This window comes from Camelus bactrianus, chromosome 8 (genome assembly GCF_048773025.1).
Source record: "Camelus bactrianus isolate YW-2024 breed Bactrian camel chromosome 8, ASM4877302v1, whole genome shotgun sequence".
NCBI classification, from domain to species: domain Eukaryota; kingdom Metazoa; phylum Chordata; class Mammalia; order Artiodactyla; family Camelidae; genus Camelus; species Camelus bactrianus.
Genome location: NC_133546.1, coordinates 422,094 through 428,093, shown reverse-complemented (window position 1 = coordinate 428,093; position 6,000 = coordinate 422,094).

Below are 6,000 nucleotides of genomic sequence, written 5' to 3'. Positions count from 1 at the left end.
CAGTGGAGGCTGAGGGCCTCCAGTGCACTGTAGAAGCCTGTGGTGAACAAGCCGGGTGCAGGACTGGAGCAGGGCTCTGGCCACTGCCTCCCAGGCCTGGAGCTGTGAGGCCTCCACTGGGCAAGCTCAGCTCCCCGAGTCCTGGGAGCTCCAGGGCTGGATGTGTGGGCCCCTGGCAGTTGGATGGCTCTCATCAAGGTGCCTCTTCAGAGCGAGGGCCCTTCCAGACGCAGTGAAGGGCGCCGGGCAGATGAACAGAGTGTGTGAGTGGGTGGTGCTGTGTGCCGGGGGCCCAGTGTTGCCTCCAGCCTGTCCCTCCGCCCGCCTTCCTTCTGGGAGTGTCTCCAGGCCTGGTCGAGGTTTCACTGCCGCCTTCCCAGACCCCAGCGTCTCGGGAGGCGAGAGCCCGGCTGTGTGCACAGGTGTGGCGCACAGGGATGAGGAGGGGAGGCCCGGCCCCAGGGCACCTCCTTCCGCTGCTCCTTCTGACGTCAGTCATGCAGGAAGCAAGGATCCTCCAACCCGCCGTGGCCCAGGCACTGGTGTGGGCGTATGTCCACTGCTGTCCTCTGCCTGTCTTCTCTGCCTCCTGTGGAGGACGTGGGATTGTACGGAGGGCGCCTGGGTGGCGTGGGGGCTCCAGCCACATTTGCTTTTATTTTGGAATTTCCTTTTCCATATCCTCGGCCAACTTGTGGCCAACCCAGCACCACCCTGGCCCGGGTCATCCCAGGATGGGTCGGGTGGGCGTGACTTCAGCTCCTCCCAGAGCGGTGTGCCCGTAGACGCTCTCAAAGTGCACAGCGGCAGGAGGATCAGGTGGCAGAAATGTGCTCTGGGCCTGAGTCTCCCCTCTGCCACCCGCTGCCTGGCGAGGACAGCGTCCAGCCTGCCTCGGGGAGCACGGATCTCAGCCCCCCTCTCCTACTGCGGACAGGATGACAACGTGGGCCTGGCCCTGGTCTGCGGCCTCCCCCATCCACTCATGCCCACATGTCTCTCTGAGCCACACTCTCTCGCCAGCCCGAGCGCTTCCCCTGAGGTCTCGGAGCTGAGTGGCCTCAGGAAAGCAGGAAACCAGGGGAGGCTGCCAGCTCCACGGCCACACCCTGGCCTCTGCCCCGGTTAGCAGGGCAGCCTCCCTTCTCTGACCGCTGCTCTGACCTCAGGGAGCAGGGGCTTTCCAAGGAAGCCGCTTTCCTATCCTGCCCCATTGCCAGCCCTGAGCAATGACCTGGGTCTGCAGGTCACGGGGGCACCTGTTGGGCCCCACACAGCCTTGCCCGCCCTTGGCAACTCCCTCCACCTGCGAATTTGTGTTTTGGAGACGTGGGGCCATCTGTCCTTAAATGCACGACTTCACTCATTGTTTCAGGAAATGCCCACCCAGCGTCCACCCCTGCACAGTGCTGCTGGGCTGGGAGGAAGAGCCCAGCTGTGTCCTGTGAAAGCCGCCAGCCTGGGGGAGGTGGTCCTGGACCACAGGCGTCTGGCAGGTGGAGGGTGTTGGAGCCAGTGTGGGCGGCCCTGGAGGGGTGTTCTGCCCTTGGCCAGCTCTGGTCCTCAGCGGGGGTCAGGAGATGCTCTTTTGACCAGAAGGAAGAGGGGACAGTGTCCTAGGAGCAGAGTTGTCTGCACACACGAAGATGCAGGAAACAGTGGCAGGATAGAAACAGAGGGTGGGGATCGAGGGAACAGAGTGGAGGGCACGCACGGGAGACGGACACTAGGAGAAGCTGGAGCTGCAGGCTCAGGCCTGCAACGGTGGGCAGCTCCCCTTGGGCACAGCCCACTGGATGGCCCAGGACGTGTTTGCAGCTGCTTCTTGACCGGGCGCTGGTTTTCAGGGTCCCTGCCTCTTGGATCTCTTTGCCCAGCTTAGGGACTGTGGCCGTGGGCTCAGCTGAGCCACGTTATAGCTGGGCAGTCCGGAGCCTCTTTGGCTGAGCCCCGGCTGGTGCGGATGCCGTTGAGACCCCTGTGATCTCCCTGTGGGCGCTCTCAGTCCTGGGGAAACAGTGCTGACGGGACAGGTGGGCCTCGGGGATCCATGGGGACAGCGGACGGAAAAGCAGACCCGAAAAGGGCACGACCCGGATTTGTAGCAGGAGGTTGGGCCTGGAGCCCCCCACAGTCCCCGCAGAGCCCAGAGCTCCACAGAGCCACGGGGCCTGGTCTGGCCCTGCCCTGCCCGTGGCATGGGCCCGGTGTCCGGGCCTGTCCTCTGCTGGTGCTCAGGACAGCTCCAGAGAAAGACTTTCATTCAGACGCTTCTCGTATTAAACGCTGTCTGAGATATTGGTGGTGCCGAGGGGAAGGCAGCCCGGGCCAAGGGGCACCGTTTGGTCTGTCCCTGAATCCTGGAGTTCGGGGCCTTGGTGGCAAACTTGGCCTTAGCTGGAAATACCGCCTGTCCAGTCGCTGCTGCTGGGAGGGCGCTGCCACGACACCCCGCATGGCCCGTCCACAGGGAGCATCTGCCAAGGGTGCATTTTCCAGGTTCTTTATCTGATTTGTTTTTCCAAAGGAAAAAAAAGCAAAAAAGGCCAGGGAGGCGGGGTTAGGAGGAAATGGGAGGTAGGTGTAGGCCACCAGGCGTGACCCCGCAGCCCGGCTCCAGTAAGGTGATCGGTTGTCAGGGAAGAAAGCAGGCGAGTCTGCAAATCACAGGTGGTGCCGACACGACAGCCCGGGAAGTGGCACCCTGAGCTCTGCCCGGAATGGGCGGAGGTGGCCGGGCAGGTGATTTACAGCCTGGAGGGCTCCCCAGCACCGCTTCCCCCAGCATGGCACCAAGATGGCACGGGGAGGGACGCTCTGGGGGCGGCGCGGGGAGGACGCTGCGGGCTGTGGGCTGGCGGCTGGCTGGTGAGATGGAGGCCGGGCAGAGGAAGGTGAGCGGTGCCGCCACCTGCGCCTGTTCTCCGGGTAGAAGGGCCCAGGTTGGAGGCAAGATGTCAAAACGGCACTTGAAGGACTTGTGACCCCGATTCTGTGAGAGTCGCTTCCTTTGGAGATGTGGAGCCAGAACAGCAGCAAGAAAGGCAGAGTGAGGTCCTCCAGAGGCACAGAGAGAGGGGGTGACATGGGGGCAGGGCAGCCGGTAGGCTTCCGGCAGCTGAAGGGAGCGGGGTGCCTGCTGCCTCGACTGCGCCGCCTTTCAGAGAGGGGACAACTTGTTTCTGGAAGCCACCTGCCTTCCCCGGGGCCTCCGCTTAGCAGACGCACGCCTGGCCCAGCACAGCCCATCTGCATGCACCTCTGTGGGGGCCACACTGTCACACCCAGCAGGTGTGGGACTGCACAGTCGTGGGAGCCGTGCCCATGGTTCCAAACGAAGACTGGCTGAGGGAACGATTCTGGAAACAGACCCCGACAGCTGGCGTGAGGAGCCAGGCGCGCCCGAGCTAACTCACGGCGGGCCGAAACCAGAGGGTCTCGGCTGTCCCGGTGGCTGGTTGAGGAGACCGATGTCCTCGGGTGTCTGGGGTCTGGAACAGCTCCTGGGGGCGTATTGCAGCTGTGGCTCACAGCTGTGGCCTCTAGACAATGCCTCTGATTGCTGGTTCACAAAGCGTGTTCCCGGAACTCTTGTGTTTGGAGATGTCCCTGCCATCCTGAGAGAAGGGTGTCCCAGAGAAGCGGGAGGCACTGGGCATCACCAGCCTCTCTCGGAGACTCACGGCGCCAGCAGCTTACATCCGAAGGAGCTCAGGTGCTTCGCCTTCTGGTGACCTGACTGCTTTAGTCCAGCATTTATGTCGCTATTTGGACCATAGAATCACTCCTCCCTCCACTTTTCTCAAAAGACTTACCACGAGCATCTCATGAACTAGTTCAGGATCACCTGCTCTAGGGCTAATGTACTCTGCTACTGCTTAAAATGAGAAATTTCTACTTAGTTTTTTAAACATTTTTTTCCAATTTGAAAGTCAAAATTGAAAAATAATTTAATTTACATTTTGGGGATAGAATTTACATATTATATTAGTTTCTGGTGTACAACATAATTTAATTCTCATTTCAAATTAAATTTTTAAATAAAATTTAAAATTAACTCAATATTAATTTAATCTTTAAGCAAGTTAAAAAGCACAGAATGGTGTATAATGCAAAGTCCTTCTTCCTAGCTGGTATCAAGGTTCTCCAGAGAAGCCAATAGGAGGGACTGTGTGTGTGTATCTACAGGTAGATGGGGGTGCAGACAGAAACAGAGAGACAGAGAGAGAGAGACACACAGGAACTATTTAAGAAATAATGGCTTCAAAAAAAAAAAAAGGAAAAAGAAAGAAAGAATGGTACAAATTTTCCAAATATGATGAAGCCACTCGACAAACCCACAATAAACTAAATGAAAAGAAAAGTATGTCATAATCACGTTACTGAGAACCAGTGATGAAGTGACAGCCTTACCAGCCTCTGTCTAGAGAAGACACAACACGTACAGGAAACGGGCAGGGAGGACAGCATGCTTGCCATAAAGACAGCAGAAGCCGGAAAACAGTGAAGACGCACCTTCAGGAATAAGGCAGGGGTGAGCGAGACACTAGTGAGCTAGGATTCTTTATCCAGAAAAAATACTTCCTGGAAAATAAAGTGAAATTTATTTTAGTTGAGAGAACTCCCAGACCTGCACTGAAAGCTCTTCAAGGTATTGTTCCGTTACAGGAGTGTGCTCAGGTGAGCATTTGGGTCTATGCAAACGAAGAATGCCAGATGTGGCACACCTGTGGGTGAGCAGGGACACTATTTCTCTTAGTTTAAGCCTCTTAAGAAGTTAACTGGTGTTAATATGGTTGTGGTAGTTCTCTTGCAGTGTCAACAGTAAACATAAAGTTAAAAATAAGATTTAAAAGATAATTACGTGAAGCAATAATGCTAACAGTGTATCATGGGATTTACAGGATTTACGGAGGTAAAATGTCCAACAGCAAGGACTGAAAGGGCAGGCAGTGTGAATGGGAAGCGTGCTTTTATGAGTTTATTGCCCCGGATGAAGAGTTTTATTATTACTGGAAAGGAGACTTGGATACATTAAAATGAACATTGTCAACCTTGGGGCCACCCTAAAAAGCAAAACAAGACATGTAGCTAATAAGCAAATTGTGGATAGAAATGAGTATTTTTTTGAAGCTCGAAGACAAGACAGGGAAGGGAGAATTAACCGAGAACAGATGGAACAATTAGGAAGCAAATAGCAAGGGGGTAGATTTAACCAACCATGGCTGGCACTCCCGTTAACTGGGACGCCTCTGACACACCAAATCAAAGTCAGACATCTTCACGTTTCACAGGAAAACAGGCTCCTACAATTTGCATGGAGCTGAAAATAACCTAGAACAGCCAAAACAACTCTGAGACAGCACAAAGCTGGCGGCCTTACGCCGCCCGATTTCAAACCTTTCTGTAAAGCTGCCGGGATCAAGACAGCACTGGTGTGAGGGCAAGCATGGAGGCCCCCCGGGCGGAACTGCACGTCCTGAATTAGCCCACACGTTTATGGTCGGCTGGCTCTAGACAATGACACGAACGCCGTCCAACGGGGGCGGGCGGGCTTCTCGGCTAACGGTGCTGGATGGTTGGACAGCCACGTGCAGGAGGCTGAACACAGGCCTCTACGCCGTGCGCAGCAGGCAGCTCGAAACGTCTGAGACCTGAGGTGTGAGAGCTAAGGCTGCAAAACCCTCTAGGAGAGAACAAGAGAAAATCTTTGTGACCTTGGTTTAGGCAAAGATTTCTGGTATGCCACAAAAGCATGATCCATGAAAAAGAAAAAAAAAATTAATTTGGCTTCATTATAATTAAAAACCACTGTTCTTTGAAACACACTGTTAAGAAAATACAATTTAAAAAAAGTTGTAAGTTGGTAGAGAACATTTGAAAAACACACATTTATAAAAACAAGAGTTGTATCCACAATCTATAAAGACCCTCGCTGGACGGGAGGGTCCAGCTCGAGGGCAGAGCACCTAAAGCAAGTAGACAAAGAAGGAAGTAAAC